Source organism: Somniosus microcephalus, unplaced genomic scaffold (assembly GCF_052327205.1).
Source record: "Somniosus microcephalus isolate GS21.2 unplaced genomic scaffold, FLI_Smic_1.0 unresolved_chr1, whole genome shotgun sequence".
Taxonomy (NCBI): Eukaryota; Metazoa; Chordata; class Chondrichthyes; order Squaliformes; family Somniosidae; genus Somniosus; species Somniosus microcephalus.
Genome location: NW_028225179.1, coordinates 145128495 through 145148082, shown reverse-complemented (window position 1 = coordinate 145148082; position 19588 = coordinate 145128495). Strand labels below are relative to the sequence as shown.

Sequence of the window (19588 nt, the reverse complement as noted above, 5' to 3'; positions counted from 1 at the left end):
ACCTCCAACAGATTGAGAGATGACCCAACGGAAGTGACACCGCTGCAGCAGACTGCAGGAATCCACCCAATCCGAGACCACCGTATTACCTCCCCGTCCGTCCGGTCGTGGCATTCCGATTCGGGAGTCGTAGATCGCTCCTACTGTCACAGGTGGTATGTCTATTATACTCAGCTTAAACCATATGTAATATCTGATTATGCCTTAAAACTGTATCTCTTTAATAAAAGCCTTACAACTTCTAAAGCCCTGTTGGGTAATCTGTGTGAGCCTGTGATCCTAATCTTACAAAGTGCTTCCTGACATCACCGCTGAACGGCCTGGCTTTCATTTTAAGGTTCTGCCCCCCTTGTGGACTCTCCCACCAGAGGAAATAGTTTCTCTCTATCTCCCCTCGCAACTCCTTTAATCACCTTAAACACCTCAGTTAGATCACTCCTTAATCTTCTATATTCGAGGGAATGAACTAAATGGTATTTAATTTTCAGCTGTTTATGGCACAAAAGTGTACAAATTAACTGATCTTTGTTCAGGAGGAGCTGCGAACTTTACTGAAGCCGGTCCAGGACAAGAAGGAGGAATGTGACTCTGTAAAACGTGATTATGTGGAAACATTAACCCACATTCAGGTACATTTGATGTCACTTTGTTGTATATTTTCCAATCACGATTTGTTTTTCTTTGAACCGTTGAATGTCCATTACCAAAGTAAAATCTCAATTTAGATAATCATTGAATTAGCTCAGACACTTCCCTTGTGCTGGTGAAACCGGAGTTAAAGAAAATACAGCAGCTCGATCCACAGTTAGAGCTCCCTCTTCTGAATAAATTATCATCTGGTCCCCATTAACTGGATTTCACTGCAGCAGAGAATGTTTTTCTCTAAAAGATTCTTGTACAAAGAGAACTGCACAGGCTGCACAACCTTTTTAAAATGCTCATTTGTTTTTTCAATCTCACTATTCTTTTCCAAAGGACCAAGGCGTAAAGACAGAGAAACAGATTAAAGCAGAATTTGAAAAACTTCACCAGTTTCTCCGTGAGGAGGAGAGGATTGAGTTGGAAGATCTGAAACTGGAGAAAGAGAAAAACAGTCAGGAGATGAAGGGGAGGATTGAGAAGATAACGGAGGAAATCTCATCGCTTTCAGTCACTGTTCAGGATATTGAACAACAGCTGAGTGAACAGGACAACATCAAGCTTTTAACGGTAGCTGTTTATTTATTTGTTTTTTGTTTCCACCGTCCCTCTTTGACACAGTCTTCAAGATCGTGCAGGGTGTGCCATCAAAACCTGGAATATTACATTGAATTACAGAGTATTTACAGCACAGAAACAGGCCTTTCGGCCCAACAGGTCCATGTTGGTGTTTGTGCTCCACACGAGCCTCCTCCCACCCTTCGTAGACTAAACCCATCAACAAATTCTATTCCTTTCTCCCTCATGTTTATCTAGATTCCCCTTAAATGCATTTATACTATTCACCTCAACCACTCCATGTGGTAGCGCGTTCCACGTTCTCACCACTCTCTGGGTAAAGAAGTTTTATTACGTTAAAGGCACTATATAAATGTAAGTTGTTGTTGAATTCACTATTGGATTTATTAGTGACTTTCTTGTATTTATGGCCCTAGTTCTGGTCTCCCCTGCAAGTGGACACATCTTCTCTACGTCTATCAAACCCTTTCATAATCTTAAAGACCTCATCAGGTCACCCCTCAGTCTTCTCTTTTCTAGAGAAAAGAACCCCAGCCTGTTCACTCTTTCCTGATTGGTGCAACCTCTCCGTTCTGGTATCATTCTAGTAAATCTTTTATGCACCTTCTCCAGGGCCTCTATCTTTTTTTTATAATATGGAGACCAGAACTGTTCCCAGTACTCCAAGTGTGGTCTAACCAGGGTTCTATACAAGTTTAAGATAACTTCTCTGCTTCGCAATTCTCTAGAAATGAACCCCAGTGCCTTGTTTGTTTTTATGGCCTTATTAACCTGTGTCACTACTTCTAGTGATTTGTGTATCTGGTATCCCCAGATCCCTCTGTTCCTCTTCCCCATTTAGACTTATTTTCCAAGGAGTATGTGGCTTCCTTTTCTTCCGACCAAAATGTACCACCTCACACTTGCCTATAGTGAAGTTCATTTGCCAATTACACGCCCATTCTGCAAGTTTATTAAAGTCTTTCTATATTTTATCGCAATCCCCCTCAGTATTAACTATATCCCGAATTAGGTGTCATCTGCAAATTTTTAAATTGTACTTCCAATTCCCAAGTTGAAATCGTTTATGTAAATGATGAACAACAGTGGTCCCTGCACCGATCCTTGTGGAACACAAATTTACAACTTTTGCCAATCTGAGTAACTATTTTTAACCCCTACTCTCTGTTTTCTGTTCTGTAGGCAGCTTGCTGTCCATTCTACTACTTGTCCCCTGACTCCACATGTTCTGACCTTAGTCACGAGTCTACTATGCGGTACCTTAGTGAAGGCCTTTTGGAAATCCAAATATGATTGAGTCTACTGAATTCCCCTTATCTACGCTTTATGTTACTTCAAAGAACTCAATGAGGTTGGTCAAGCATGACCTTCCCTTTCGAAATCAGTGCTGACTATTCTTCATTATATTTTCAGATTCTAGATGTTTTTCTATTACATCTTCAAGAAAGGATTCCATTATCTCTCCTACTACTGAAGTTCAGCTAATTGGTCTATAGCTCAGAAGCAAAATATTGTGGATGCTGGAAATCTGAAATAAAAACAGAAAATGCTGGAAATACTGAGCAGCTCAGGTAGCATCAGTGGAGAGAGAAACAGAGTTAACGTTTCAGGTCGATGACCCTTCGTCAGGTCTATAGTTTGCTGGACTTGTTCTATCTCACTCACTAATATAAAACTCACTCACTAACCAAAATAATCCGATCACCTGTGACATTTGGTTTTCTGTCTAACACCCAAGAGCACTAACGGCTGTCTTTAACATGGAAGTTCCTAAATCTGGAGCTTGTTTGCTGTGAAATATTATAAGGGGACAGTTTCATAAAATCTAAAATTGAGGAAAATCAACTTCATACAGAGTAAGAAACCCCTCCGAACGGTCAGACCATTCTCCCCCGAGAGTGCATTTACACTGCAGCTGCTGGTCAGAGAGCGGTAACGACAGTCCGGGATCAGCCAGGCAGGACCGTGTTCACCTTGCTTGGCTCCTGCCTGGCTGGAACTGTACTGACTCTGTCTAGGAGAGAGCTCTGCACAGGGTCAGATACACAGATAGGCAGAGCTTTCTCCCAATAGTTCAATAGTTATATTCACACGCATTAAGCAAGTCTACTTTAACCTCTATGTGCATCTGATGGTAAAATGGTAAGACGAGAAGCAGAGTGTGCCAGTGTTTTGTGATTGTTGTGTGTGTTTTACTTCCTTGATTACTGACTGGTGAAAGATGTTTGTTCAGTAAATATATACGTGAAGTACCGCTCACTCGGAGGTCGAACTCCAAACCATCGTCAACATCTTCACCGAAGCGTACAAGAGCACGGGCCTTACACTAAACATCTGTAAGACAAAGGTCCTCTACCAACCTGCCCCCGCCACACAGTACTGCCCCCCGATTATCAAAATCCATGACAAGGCCTTGGACAACGTGGACCACTTTCCATACCTCTGTCAACAAGGGCAGACGTCGATGACGAAGTCCAACACCACCTTCAGTGTGCCAGTGTAGCCATCGGTCGCCTGAGGAAGAGAGTGTTTGAAGACCAGGACCTCAAACCCGGCACTAAGCTCATGGTCTACAGAGCAGCAGGGGTACCCGCCCTGCTGTATGCCTCAGAGACATGGACCATGTACAGCAGGCACCTCAAAGCACTGGAGAGGTACCACCAATGCTGCCTCCGCAAGATCCTGGAAATCCATTGGCAGGATAGGCGCACCAACATCAGTGTTCTTGCTCAGGCCAACATCCCCAGCATCGAAGCTTTGACCACGCTCAATCAGCTCCGATGGACGGGTCACATTGTCCGCATGCCCGATATGAGACTCCCAAAACAAGCGCTCTACTCGGAGCTCCGGCATGGCAATAGAGCCCCAGGTGGGCAGAGGAAACGCTTCAAGGATACCCTCAAAGCCTCCTTGAAAAAGTGTAACATCCCCATCGACACCTGGGAATCCCTGGCCCAAGATCGCACAAAGTAGAGGAGAAGCATCCGGGAAGGCGCCGAACACCTCGAGTCTCTTCGCCGGGAGCAAGCGGAAGCCAAGTGCAGGCAGCGCAAGGAGCGCACGTCAACCCAAGCACCCTACCCACCTGCCCCTTCAACCACCGTCTGCCCCACCTGTGACAGAGGCTATAGGTCCCGCATTGGAATCATCAGTCACCTGAGAACTCATTTTTAATGTGGAAGCAAGTCATCCTCGGTTCCGAGGGACTGCCTAAGAAGAAGAAGAAGTACCTATATTGTGTGAGTGTGTAAGGTGTTTTCTACTGAATTAGTTCACGTGGTTAAAACGGTGTCTCTCTGATCACACCTGAGGCTAGTCAGCCATTTCTATTGGACAACACTGGTCTAGATTCACAGATACATTCATCTCCTTTGGGCCAAGGACACATGCAAGTTACAACTTGAATAGATTAAAGTGACTCTCTTTAAATAATATTTTAATTCTCAGAATTTGAGACTTCAGGATTTTACAATTGGATTGTAGCTCTGTGACTTGTGTTGTGCAGTCAGATCGAGTCAGTTTTAATGTTGTGGAGTAACTCACAGTACAGTGAGGACAGGAAGAGGCAGTCCAATAACTTTCCATGTTTAGAATGTACTTTTCTGTGGAATCCAGTCTGTTACTTTCTTTTTGTGATAAAATGTTCTCTAAACACAAATAGTAATAATTGTTCTTGTTCCGCAGAAATTTCCGGAAACTGAGAAAAGGTATAATTGACACCCTTGATTTGGGTCGATATTTTAATTTCTAACATCTCTCGCCCCCCCCGGAATGATCCAACACTGACCTTTATCTCCTGTTCCAGAGCGAAGCGAACTCTCCCAGAGCCGCAGAAGGTTTACCCTTTAATAAATGTGGGGAAGTACATTGGGTCACTGCAGTACAGAGTGTGGAGAAAGATGCTGACGGTGATTAATACAGGTGGGTGTGAGCTTCCTGACACCAGCTATTAAACAGCTCTCACTATTAGTAGAATGGACCTGTCTTTTTATAATAAATATCTAATTGTATTTGTAACTGACTAGATTTTACTGGTCGGTTTTCTGTTACAATACATAATTGTCAGATCAGCTTCCATTTGACATTTTTGCTGAATAATTAGCAGAAATTCCAGTGGGAGCGTTTTCAGGGCAGATGTGGGCCGTGCTGAACTTCTGCCTGCCCCATGGATGTGTCCCTGTCCCAAATCCTGGAGTCTTGGGTATTTCCATATTGTGAGTCGGAGCCAATACTATTTCCTGATTGAATAGGGAGCCAACTTTAGGTGAGAGTAGACTGGTCAGAAATGTAAGGGACATGAGGAGCTACGTTTGAAAACTGAAAACTGCTGCTGCTGGAGGCCGATTTTCTGAAAGCTCACGATCAATCAGCGATAAACGGGTCATTTTCCGGTTGACAGACTGTAACTAGTGGGGTGCTGCAAGGATCAGTGCTTGGGCCTCAGCTATTTACAATCGATATTAATGACAGCCTGCTCCACCACAATGTGGGTGGTCAACCCTTCCACTCTATTTTCCCCAACTTAAGCCCCAAACTCAACCCTAATTAATCCCACCACCATTATATTGCGGGAGGGGGTGGGGGGTGCGGGGGGATAATCGCTCGCTAGGGTTGATGACCAAGAAGGACGTTCTTGGATTTCTCGGTGCCTCACCTCCTAGGAAAGTGCAGCCCTCCCCCAGAGGCTTTTGGGTAGATTCATCCACTGTTTGCCGATGACCTGCAGCTCACATCCACTTGGACAGTAGCACTGTCTGGCAGTCAAAATCACTGCTGTCTTGAATTTTATTGCATCTGGATCTAGATCCTTCCAGGCAGCATCTGGTGACCTTTACCACATTGGTCATGCACCATTGCATAAAGAAGGTGACTGATGCTCTCTTCATGGGGGCCATTCACTTCATTTTCTTCCCAATGGAACCAGAAAACCAATGAGGGCAAACTGTCCAGTGCTACAGGCTAGCAGGGTTACCACAGTTACAATGAGCAATTGACAGAATAGTGCCGAAGCACTGATCCTTGTGGTGCCCTGCTAGTTACAGCCCGCCAACCCGAAAAAATCCTGTTTATTCCTATTCTTTTCTGTCCATAACAAATCCTCAATCCATGCTAATATATTACCCCCATCCCATGAGTCCTAATTTTGTGTAATAACCTCTTGTGTGGCTTCTTATAAAATGTTTTTTGAAAATCCAAATATATCCACTGGTTCCCCCTTAGCCATCCTACTAGTTACATCTTCAAAAAACTAACAGATTTGTCAAATACAATTTCCCTTTCATAATACCATGTTGACTCTGTGTAATCATATTACGATTTTCTAAGTGCCTTGGTACCACGTCCCTAATAATAAATTCTAGCATTTTGCTGATGTCAGGCTAATTAACCTATAGTTCCCCATTTTTTCTCTTCCTCCTTTCTTAAATAGCAGGGTTATGTTTACTACCTTCCAATCCGTGGGGACTGTTCTGGATTCTTGGGATTTCTGGAAGATTAATGCCAGTGCATCCACTATCTCTACAGCTACCTCTTTTAAAATCTTGGGATGCAGGTCGTCGGGTTCAGTGGATTTGTCGCCACTTAGTCCCACTTCCTGCAGTTAGCAGGTCATTCAGCCCATTCATGTTCTCTCTGTGATTGGAGCATCTGCTATTTCTTCTCCCCCTTTTCCTTCTCCCCCTCTACTCAAGGATTTACTTATATTTCAGTTTTCAGTTCTGATGAAGGGTCGACACCCAAGATGTTAACTTGTCTCTTCTTGCTTCAGATGCTTTTTGTCGTGCGGCATATTTCCAGCATTTTGTGCTTTTATAATAAATACGATAACTGTTGAAGTTAAATGTTGGTACCTGAGAATCATTTTGTGCACAGATCAATCTTTACAAAAGCGGAGTCTGTAAATGTAGAATTGTAATAATTTCATGGGATCCTATTCTAAGGATATCGACCCCATCAATCAGAGTGACTGGCAGTTATACCACACCACACGCAGGATTACATTCTATGGCCTAGAAATTGGGGTGAGGCGCCAAACTGGCGCCAAGTTCGTCTGGGTGCTGATTTTTGCGCAGCGTTCGGAGCAGTAGCGATCGCCAAAAATTCAGTTTCAGTGCCCCTCGAGGGAGACGGGGCGCGGCTCGAGGCGCTCCGCGTCCCTCTTAGGGTGCTGAAAGTGAATTTCACAGCGCAACGTGCCGCTGCACCACACGCTGCGGCACAGCACACTGCGGTACTGCAGACCTTCCTCCCATTGTTAAGGGGGAGGGGCCTGCAGCAGCGCGAACCCCGATCGCGAGTGCCGGCAAAAGAGCCCGGCACCGTGGAGAAGTGCCAGGCTCTCGGGAAACAGCCGGCAATGTCGCGGGGGTGGGGGGGGGATCTGGAGGCCGGGGATGGAGGTGCTGGCAGCCGACCGCCGAAAAAACCGGCCGCCCCGCACCTCCACCTTAACTTGTGCCTCTGCCGGCGCAGTAAGGCCCCGTGACCCGGGCGCGGGTAGCGAACGGCACAACAGCGGCGTTCGCTACCAAATATCGCGATCGGGGCGTGAATGGGGCGCTGCGCACACCGATGACATCATCGGTGGCAGCGCAGCGCAACAGGCTAATGCCACCATTAGCGCCCCTGCTGAATATCATGGGAGGCGCAGCCAGTGGCGCTACAGTCTCCCATTTCGCTTATTTTAAGATACTCTGTATCTGGCCAGATGCTATAATAATGTAATTTTACCCACTGTTCTCCCGTGGGGAGTTGTCCCCCTTCTTCTCATCCACTCCCTGAGCCCGCCTCTATTTATAACTTACAGGCTCTGCATTTACAGAGAGGTGGGGAGGCGGCCGAGAATGTCTGGAGAACCCGGCAAGGCCAGGGCGCGGAGATCCTGCCGAATATAAGAGCAGGGCCTCATTATCATTTTTATTCCATTTCTAGCCTGGCAGCCAGAAAATTGATAGCCCAGTGGGAAAAGCAGTGGCTGTCCCCACAGACCCCAGCTGCGGCCTCATGTTGCCTGTCTGTGTTCCCGCCCGCCGGTCAGGCTGTCAGTCTGGCCGGCTGTCGGGCGTCACTGCAGCATTTTATTTAATTGAGGCCATAGCATTAAGACTGGCAGGGCCTCTGTGGTGTATGTAACCTGTTCCACCTTAAGAGAACTTAAGCCTGTTCCACCTTAAGAGATGTACTACTTTCTCTGGCTGCTGTATACGTAATACCGGTGGTGACCACACCGGTATATAAGCACTGTGTAGTAATATTGTATTCAGTATAGTCCCTACCTCCAACCAGTAAAGACCTGTTGAATTTACTCTTGTAGTCTGTGTAGTAATTATCACTATAACACACAGACTTAACAATGGCGACGAGTCCGATTCTTACCCTGCGGCAGTTATTTCCACGGCGGCTTCGTCCACAGACAGGACGTCGAAGAGAGGTTTCCACCCTCATCACCCTACTGGAAGACACGTCGAGCGGCAGGCATCGAGAAACCGGAGTGCAGAAGACATCCTGACCTCGAATCCTCCATCAGCGACTGTCAGCTTTCTTCTTTCTACCTCGGTGGTGGGTAAGCCGGGCAGTGACGCGACAGAAAGTCAACCGCGTTGGCTGTACAGACGGGGCTGGGAAGACGGAGGAATAAGGGCGGTGAGATCAATCGCGACCGGAGATAAGGGCCGCATTCGGGCTAAAAGGTGCAGCGTCTGGGGAAACTGAAGGCGCGAGAGCCGCGGTGAAGCGGAGACAGCGTCGGGGGACGGTTGATGACCGCCAAGCGCGGGAAAACCGCCACTTTGTGGGCGGAGGACGACGACAAGAGCGGGAAGCCGCCATCTTGGATAAAATAAAAATACAATAAATTGCAACGATGCCTAAACATGGGAACATTAATACCTTTGATAGTGACATCGAAGATTGGGCCATGTATGTAGAACGCATACAAAATTATTGTAAGGCAAATAAAATTCCTGATGCAGATAAAGCACTGACATTATTAAATTAAATGGGTGCGAAGACATACGGGCAATTGAAACACCTGTTATCACCAGATGAACCGGCAGATAAGACGTTCGATGAGATTGTTACTGTCCTGAAAAATCATCTAAACCCCACGCCGCTGATGCTAGCGGAACGATTTAAATTTTACGACAGAAGGCAGCTGCAGAATGAAAGCAATGCTGAATATTTGATGGAATTACATAAGCTAGCAAAATATTGTCAGTTTGGAACGGGACTGACAGAGGCACTACGAGATAAATTTGTGTGTGGTTTATTTAAACAGGATACACAAAAGCGACTGCTCGAGGAGAATGAGCTGACGCTTGAGAAGGCGGTCACTATGGCAGCAGCACACGAAGCCGCAGCGAGAGGCATGGCAGTAATGCAGCTACGGTCACCGGAACTCGGTACAAACAAATTGGGTTTGAGTTCTGTCAAATGTTATCGTTGTGGAAAGACAACGCACGATCAGAACCAGTGTTGGTTTAAAAACCAAGAATGCAGAACGTGTGGCAGGCTTGGCCACATAGCTAAAGTATGCCGGTCAGGAAAGAAGACCAGCAACAAAAAGTCACCGCAAGGAAAATACGCAAAGGTACACAAGGTGACAAAGAACAGTTTGACCGAACAGAAGTCAGATTCAGACGCTAGCAGTAATGAACTGGATAGCTTAAGAGTACACAACGTTGGTAAAGATGCAGATCTCCAGACAATTTGGGTCACTCTTCAGATAGCAGGAGTCCAAGTAAAAATGGAATTGGACACTGGATCGGCATTGACGGTCATGAATAAGAAAGATTACAGAAGGTTATTCCAACATATTCCCCTACAGGATACGGAGATTATATTGAAAACATACACGGGGCAAAGAGTGTACCCCATGGGAAAAATAGAGGTAGAAGTGGTCCACAAGGGCGAAGAAAGCCAAGTAATGGACTTATATGTGCTACCTGAAGGAGGTCCACCACTACTAGGATGGGAGTGGATTAGGAAAATGAATATGGACTGGCACTCCTTGAAGGCACTAACGGTAGATTCCGGGGAAACAGATGTCAAACCTAAACGATTGTCCAGAATATTGGATGATGCTAAAGAGGTGTTCCAGCAGGGACTGGGAACACTGAGAGGAATTACGGCAAACATCAAGATTGATGAACATGCACAACCAAAATTTTTTAAAGCCAGACCGGTACCCTAGGCAATACGACCTACTGTTGAAGCGGAACTGGAAGCACTAGCACGTTCAGGTGTACTGTCTAAGGTAGATTGGAGTGAGTGGGCTACGCCCATTGTTCCCGTTATGAAACGTCCTACGAGCAACAAGCCAGGAGATCCAGGGAAGGTTTCAAAATCACCATTAATCCGGTGCTTCACACGGTGCAGTATCCGCTTCCACGGATTGAGGATATTTTCGCTTCATTGTCTGGCGGGAAACACTTCACCAAGATAGACCTGGCGCAGGTGTACTTGCAGATGGAGGTTGAGGAAGAGTCACGCCAATACCTCATGATCAACACGCATCGAGGGTTGTACCGGTACAATAGGCTGGTTTTTGGAGTGGCATCGGCTCCAGCAATTTGGCAAAAGTCCATGGAGCAGGTATTACAGGGAATTCCAGGCACACAATGTTACCTGGACGATATTCTGATCACAGGTGATGGTGATGAACAACATCTCGCAAACTTGGAACTGGTGCTCAACAGACTGAAAGAGTATGGACTTGGAGTAAATCGGCAGAAATGTGAGTTCTTCCAGAAGCGGATCTCGTACTGTGGCCATGTCATTGACCGGGAGGGGCTTCATAAGTCTCCTGACAAGATTGAGGCAGTTGTAAAGGCTCCCGCTCCGGAGAATGTCTCTCAGTTGAGGTCGTTTCTAGGATTAATTAACTATTACCATAAATTTCTGCCAAATCTATCCACGGTACTGCATCCGTTAAACGCTCTTTTACAGAAAGGGGTACCATGGGAATGGGGCGAAAACTGTAAGAAGGCATTTCGCAAAAGCAAAGAATTGATCACCTCAGAGGAAGTGTTGGCTCACTTCAACCCGACACTGCCTATTCAGTTGGCTTGTGATGCTTCTCCATATGGTATTGGGGCAGTACTCTCACACAAGTTGCCAAATGGCACGGAAAGGCCAGTCGCGTTTGCATCCAGATCATTGACCTCCGCTGAGCGCAACTATGCGCAGATCGATAGGGAGGCTCTCAGCCTTGTATGGGGAGTGAAGAAGTTTAATCATTACCTGCAGGGCCAAAAATTCACACTTCTGACAGACCATCAACCGTTGGTATCCATTTTTAACCCTAAGAAGGGTGTTTCGGTGATGACAGCGCAGCGTCTCCAGAGATGGTCTCTTTTCCTAGGGGCACATCAATATCAAATAGAATTCAAAGGTACAAAACAGCATGGCAATGCTGATGGGCTGTTGCGCCTGCCACTACCTGAAGAAGAAGACACGACGAAAGTTGACCCTGTTGAGTTATTTCATTCGACCATCATCGAGTGTTTACCAGTCACCAATGCAAGTATTGAAAGAGAAACCAGAAACGACCCGACACTGTCCAGAGTCTACGAGGTGACAGTGAAAGGATGGCCAACACGGGGTGATCCTCTGTTACCGGCATTTTCGGCAAGGCGAGACCAGCTGTCCGTCTGCCATGGTACCTTGATGTACGGGACAAGAGTGATTATTCCTCCCAAGTTAAGGGAAAGAGTTTTAAACGAACTGCATGAAGGTCATCTGGGGGGAGTTAAAATGAAAAGTCTTGCTAGGGCTTATGTATGGTGGCCGGGTATTGACCAACAGATTGAGGAGTTAACGAAAAGCTGTGCTGGGTGCCAAAAAGTGCAAAATGCACCTCCAATAGCACCGCTACACCCATGGGAATGGCCTTCAGCCCCATGGCAACGCGTACACATTGACTTTGCTGGTCCATTCATGGACTCCATGTTCCTAATCGCGGTGGATGCACATTCCAAATGGCCAGAAGTGATCAAGATGAATACCACTACTTCAGAAAAGACAATTGCGGTGTTAAGAACAATATTCGCAAGGAATGGATTGCCAGAACAGATCTGTTCGGACAACGGACCACAGTTTGTATCAGAAGAATTCCGGCAATTCTTAAAGAAGAATGGAGTAAAACATTATACCTCTGCCCCATATCATCCGGCGACAAACGGGTTGGCTGAAAGATTTGTCCAGACATTCAAAAGGCAATTAAGGCCATGAACGATGATCAGATTCCGCTGCAACTCAAGGTCGACAAGTTCCTGATGTCCTATCGAAACGCTGATCATGCAGTGACTAACCAAAGTCCTGCCATGATGTTTTATAACAGGAGGTTGCGGTCCAAGTTGGATTTGTTAAAACCAAATGTGCGGAGGGAAGTGGAAAACAAACAGTTTCGGCATATTAACAACAAGACCACTCGAACTTTCGACATAGGACAACCAGTGTTGGCAAGAGGCTATGGAAATGAAAAATGGCAGTCTGGAACAATTCGGGCCAGGCAAGGACCTCTGATGTACACAGTAGATATTGGTCATAATGTGATAAGGCGTCATGCGGATCAACTGGTAGAGTCGAGAGCAAGGGTCGAACCCATGGTTGTGACAGAGACAACTGTGGAAGACGTTAATGAACCTGAAGCATCTACCTCGGCAGGGAATGTACTTGATGATGATGACACCCAATACATTGGAAACCAAATAGAGGAGGCACCTCAACAACAAGAATCAGAGACTACTGAGAGGCGTTATCCAAGCCGCATCAGAAAGCCTCCTGAGAGACTGAACCTTTGAACTGTTATACCTGAAGTTATATATGTATATATGTTATTATGTTATGTTAAATGGGGCTAGGACTGTTAAGCTAAAAAGGGAGGATTGTGGTGTATGTAACCTGTTCCACCTTAAGAGAACTTAAGCCTGTTCCACCTTAAGAGATGTACTACTTTCTCTGGCTGCTGTATACGTAATACCGGTGGTGACCACACCGGTATATAAGCACTGTGTAGTAATATTGTATTCAGTATAGTCCCTACCTCCAACCAGTAAAGACCTGTTGAATTTACTCTTGTAGTCTGTGTAGTAATTATCACTATAACACACAGACTTAACAGCCTCCACATCCAACGCACTGGCCCGCTCCCCCACACCCTCCCCGCCTCTGCATTCATATCCAGTCCTGTGTCTCTGTCTCTCTCTCCCTCTCTCTCTCTCTCACTGCAGGGTGTGTCCGCCCGGTAAAACCTTTCCCCGACAGTTTCTTCCCATTTCCCCTGTGCGCTGCTGAATTAATTTCTAATTCTGGATCATTGCCGATTTTACCAATCACTAACTGGCTGTAAATTTGCAGCGAGCGACTAACTTTCTATCTGTGTCCCTCTGTCGCCAGCTCCAGTCACCTTGGACCCTAATACAGCCCGTCCTAAACTTCTTCTGTCTGAGGGCCTGAGCACCGTGAGACACACTGGGAAACGGCAGCAGATCCCCGACAATCCGGAGAGATTTGTTTACTGTCACTGTGTCCTGGGATGGGAGGGATACACATCAGGGAAACATTTCTGGGAGGTGGAGGTGGGGAACAAGACTGCCTGGGATATGGGTGTGGCCAAGGAGTCCATCAACCTGACTGCAGGTAACGGATACTGCGTAGTGGCGCTGAGAGATGGGAATAAATATTCGGCTTGTATCAAATCATGGAAATGCTTAGAGCGGAGTGTGAACCCGAGAAAGATTCGAGTCTGCCTGGAGGGAAGGTGTCCTTTTACAACTCAGATAACAAGGGGGAAAAATTCAGTTGGTTTGCGCCTCCCGTTAGCGCCTTAAGAGGGCGCTAATGGGGCGCAAAGCAACTAGCGCCCGGGCGCGGCGATATCTGTGCCTCTCGCGAAATTGACCGGACATTTTGCGGCGGCGCTAAACAATACCGCCCCGATCTCCTGCGCACGCAGATCTTAACGTCATTCGAGCGTGCAACGCCATTGTGGCACCCCGGAACGGAAATTGAGTGGTGCCCCCATCCTTTCCGCCTGGCACAACCAACGACATGTAGACTGGAACACTTCCCAGTCGCTGTGGGGCTGGGGGGGGGAGGGGGCACTATTTAAAGGGGGCCTCTTCCTGGCTTTTTCTGTGGTAGACATTTTTGCACCACTCATTCTGAGAGAGAGAGAGAGAGAGAGACTTCTGCATTGAGTCAACGCTGTGTGAAGTAGTTTTTGCTACTGAGCATCACTTTGCAGGTACTTTGGTTTTTGACCTTCATAACTTTGATTGCCAAGAGACTATGGGGGCTACACTAATTGGGGGTGTCGTCTTGCGCCAGCAGAATTGGAGGCCACAGAGACGCAGAGCGAGAGTGGCAATCATGGCCAGACGGAGGAGGGCCAACAGGCCTCTGTACAGGAGACCTTACCCTCCCAGGATATTTTGCCAACAATTCTCCTACATTAATATGTCTGAGGAGCAGTGTTTGTGAAGGCTGCGCTTCAGCAAGGAGGTGGTCACTGAGCTCTGCCACCTGCTGCAGCCAGATCTGCAGCCTCAACTGAGGACTAGGACGTCTCTGTCGGTGGCAGTGAAGATCACAGTTACTCTGAATTTTTATGCCACCGGCTCATTTCAATCAGCTACTGGGGCCATCGCCAATATCTCCCAGTTCGCGGTTCGTTGCTGCATCTGTCAGGTCACAAATGCCCTCTATAAAAGGAGACGAGAGTGCATCTCTTTCCCCATGACCCCGGCCAAGCTACATGAACACGCAATGGGCTTTGCAAGGATAGCGGGCTTCCCCATGGTGCAGGGCGCCATTGACTGCACGCATGTGGCATTGCGTGCTCCGCATGAGAATGCAGAGGATTTCCACACCGAAAGGGGTTCCATTCCTTAAGTGTGCAGTTGGTCTGTGACCACAGACAGCTGATACTTGCTGTCAATGCCCACTATCCTGGCAGCAGCCATGATGCATTCATCCTGCGCCAGACTATTGTGGCAGAACATTTCCAGGCACCGCATCACCCAGGTGGTTGGCTTCTCGGGGACAAGGGATATCCACTGTGCACCTGGCTGATGACACCGCTCCGTACGCCCAGCACCCCTGCTGAGCTGCGGTACGAGTGCCATCAAGCTACCAGGAACATCGTTGAGCACACAATCGGCATGCTCAAACAATGGTTCCGCTGCCTGGACCACTCAGGAGGAGCCCTGCAGTACTCGCCTGAGCGAGTCTCCCTCTTCGTAGTTGTGTGCTGCATGCTGCATAACCTGGCAATCCTCAGGACCCAGCCAATGCCACCAGGCCTTGGAGCACCACCAGCGGAGGAGGAGGAAGAGGAGGATCATCAGCAGCACCAAGGCGGGAGGGAGGCCCACAATGTAGAAACTGGAAGGGCCATCCGTCAATGTCTGATAGCAAGCCGCTTCTAGGCCCCTGCTGAGGAAATGGCTTCTGCCATTGAGAACATGAATGAAACCAACCCGCAACCCCTAAGCCGGCCAAGGCAGCAATGATTCCAAAGACCAAACATGTACATTTTGAATACAAAAACTTATTTATTTTACAAACTCTGTGTGTGTCATTTCCTCATGCCAAACTAATAGAAAGAAACACAAAAAAACAGTCATTAACATAACTGGTTCTCACAACCTGGAGAAAATGTCCAAAACACTAAACAAAAGTTTGACCATGAACCTCGGCCTTTAATAAAAAAATGACCAACATTTTGTCACACCTCCTACTTTTTGCCCTTCGAGGGTGATCTCCTTCCCTTGCGCACTTCCCCCCTTGATTATCAGAACCTGAGACTGCAGGTGCCCGTGAAGGACGGCCTCGACCAGCTCTGGGCCTGGAGGGCCCGGCTGCAGACTGCACCAACTCTGCATGGGCGGCAGCAGTCTGCCCTACAGGTGGTGGCAAGTGCAGTGGAGAAGTGACAGTGGTGGCAGCAGGAGAGAGGACAGCAACTCCCTGCTCGACCGACATACTGGCACTCCCACGGGGCAGCACTTCAGCACCTGGAGCAATCTGCTGGAGCACAGATTGCTGGCCTGCTGCGGCACGGTGAGAGCCCCGGGGAAATGTGTCCGAACCAGCGAGGATGGCAGCAGTCAGTGCTCACGTGGCCTCAATCTGAGTCTGCATGAGAGCAGTCAGAGATGGGTTCATGGCAGCCAGTGACTGAATTGCAGCACTAAACATTTGCGTGGCATCCACCTGTGCTACAGCGAAGTGTTCCACACTCCTTGTCAGTGATTCAATGCATTCGGGCACCCTTCCCACTGCTTCCATGAGCTCAGTGTGCATGTCCACCACCTGGGTGTTCATTTCAGCGAGGACCCGCTCCTCCTCTGCGTCCAGTGCAGTAGGACTCGCTGGCATACTCTCCCACCGGGGAGAAGGCCCCCGAGCTTCCCTATCCCCATCGCGTTGCTGCAGCCCGCTGGGTCCTGGAGCTTCACCCTCATCAGACCCTTCCCCCCTGCTCCCCTCCAGGGAAGGCGTGTTCCCAGTGTGGGCATGGGCTTCCTCGGGAGAGGGTGGTGCTGATGCTTTGGCTTCATCTTCCTCCTCGCCTGCAGCTTCACTCCCACTGGCAGCTTGAGGGCCCGTCTCCTCAGCTGGTGAATCACCATCTGAAAGCAGGGAGGTACAAGAGTGGCTTTAGCGTGAGGACAGGGTGGCAGTAAGGGAAGAATGAGTGCAGCGATTTAGTAAGTTGGATTGAAATTTTCAAAGGCTGGTGTTGTGAGGGACAAGTGGAAGGAGAGAGGACAAAAAGATGATGACCTTATCATTGCTGTCCAGAACGGGGTCGGCGTCTCCAGTAGCGATGGGACCGATCACCCGGCTTGCCACAATCCTCTGGACGTGTGCCTCAAGATCGCTGAGGGGTTGCAGCTGAGGCCGCCCTCCACCCGTCCATTGCTGCTGTCTCCTATTATGAGATAGCTTGGCCTGCAAGAAAAAGGATGGCGTCTGAGTAAATATACAGCCATGGTCTTGCCTGATGTGCCTCCCATAGGTGAATAGCCCTTACTGTATGCAGCCATGGTCTTGCCTGATGTGCCTCCCATAGGTGAATAGCCCTTACTGTATGCAGCCATGGTCTTCCCTGATGTGCCTCCCATAGGTGAATAGCCATTACTGTATGCAGCCATGGTCTTGCCTGATGTGCCTCCCATAGGTGACTAGCCCTTACTGTATGCAAAGTGTGGAATGTGCATGTGTGTTTCATGAGAGGGCCATAGGTGTTGGATGAGAGTTGGGCATTGGGGTTTTAAGACCCTCTGGCCATAGCGTAAGGTTGAGATGGAGGGATGGAGAGGTATTGAAAAAAAGCCACTCACCCTGATGACCCGAGTGTGGTCGTGAACTTTTTTCTACATTGTATATGGGTCCTGGGCACCATGCTTCTGGAGGAGAAGCTGTGAGCCACCTCCCTCCACACTCTACTGTACTCGCACGGCAAAGGCCTCCTGCCACTCTCTGGGTACAGTATTGATCTTCTGCATTCCACCGCGCCAACCAGAGCCTCTAAGGCCCGCTCGCTCAAGCGCTGTGCTCGCTCCCTGGCCCTCTCCATAGTCCTTGGCTGCAAGATTTAGCCACAGGTCTCTCCAGGCCGAGATTCAAGGCTGCAATGAGCAGGGTGTGGCTGGAGAGCAAGATCGACCCTCCCCTTTAAGAACTGTCTGGCGCCAGTGTGTCTGTGTTCCATGGCTAACTGACATTACCTGCGCTGTGCTCGCGCTCTGAATTAACGCCTCGCTCCTCAGCCTTTGCGCCTTAAGACAGGTGTGTAGCGCCTGATTTAGCGCTCCAATCAACTCCAGGGAAGATAAAAGCCAAGTTTGCAGTCGGAGGTGATAATTAGCGCCAGGCGCTAAACTTTGCGCACGGCCAATAATCGCGCCCCAAACGGGGCGATACCGAATTTTTCCCCCCCAAGTCCCATATCTACACTTTCACTGGTACATTCACTGAGAAACTCTATCCTTACTTCAGTCCATTCCTCACTGATGGGGGTAAAAACTCAGACTCACTGAAAATCTGTCCCCGGACAGTAACAATCCAGGAGGATGAGGGTTTTATCCCTTAATAAAAATTAAATGGCTTCTTATACCAGGCACAATATTCCCAGACTCGGCACCTCCGACAAGACCACGCAGGCAGCCTGAAGATTATTGGAAACCAGCGGTGCACCGGCCCAATACTCCACCCATTGACTCACCCGGTGAGTGCCAGGTCCCGGCATAAGAACATAAGAACATAAGAAATAGGAGCAGGAGTAGGCCAATCGGCCCCTCGAGCCTGCTCCGCCATTCAATAAGATCATGGCTGATCTGATCCTAACTGCCAATCCACTATCACAGAACCATCTCCTGCATCTAACAGAATTAGACACACGAAATAGGAGCAGGATCAGGCTACACGGCCCCTGGGCCCGCTCCGCTACCCACAGGGCCAAGACCGATCCGAACCTAGACTCAGGTCCAAATTCCTGCCCGCTCCCCGTAACCCTTAATTCCCTTTTCTTCTAGGAAACTGTCTATTTCTGTTTTAAATTTATGTAATGATGTAGCTTCTACAGTTTTTTGGGGCAACATATTCCATGGACCTACCACCCTCTGAGTGAAGTAGTTCCTCCTCATCTCAGTTTTGAAAGAGCAGCCCCTTATTCTAAGACTATGCCCCCTAGTTCTAGTTTCACCCATCATCGGGAACATCTTCCCTGCATCCACCCGATCCAACCCCTTCACAATCTTATATGTTTCAATAAGATCGCCTCTCATTCTTCTGAACTCCAATGAGTAGAGTCCCAATCTACTCAACCTCTCCTCATATGTCCATCCCCTCATCCCCGGGATTAACCGAGTGAACCTTCTTTGTACAGGAGTCTGTGAAAATCCCACCCAATAATCACTGATAAATACCCACAGGGTCTGGGAAAATCCCACCCAATAACACCAATAATCACCGGTAAATACCCGCAGGGTCTTGGAAAATCCCCGATAACACCAATAATCACCGATAAATACCCGCAGGGTCTGGGAAAATCCAATAACACAAATAATCACCGATAAATACCCGTAGGGTCTGGGAAAATCCCACCCGATAACACCAATAATCACCGATAAATACCCACAGGGTCTGGGAAAATCCCACCCAATAACACCAATAATCACCGGTAAATACCCGCAGGGTCTTGGAAAATCCCTGATAACACCAATAATCACCGATAAATACCCGCAGGGTCTGGGAAAATCCAATAACACAAATAATCACCGATAAATACCCGCAGGGTCTGGGAAAATCCAATAACACCAATAATTACCGATAATTACCTGCAGGGTCTGGGAAAATCCCA

General features: G+C 47.9%; 1 pseudogene across 1 annotated transcript; it reads left to right on the top strand.

Moving 5' to 3' along the window:
- Positions 1-524: 524 nt before the first annotated feature.
- Positions 525-18319, top strand: LOC147096192 (zinc-binding protein A33-like; annotated as a pseudogene). The gene is made up of 6 exons (XR_015074868.1): positions 525-629; positions 976-1209; positions 4903-4925; positions 5024-5139; positions 13615-14001; positions 18166-18319. The product of XR_015074868.1 is annotated as a zinc-binding protein A33-like (transcript).
- The last annotated feature ends 1269 nt before the right edge of the window (positions 18320-19588 follow it).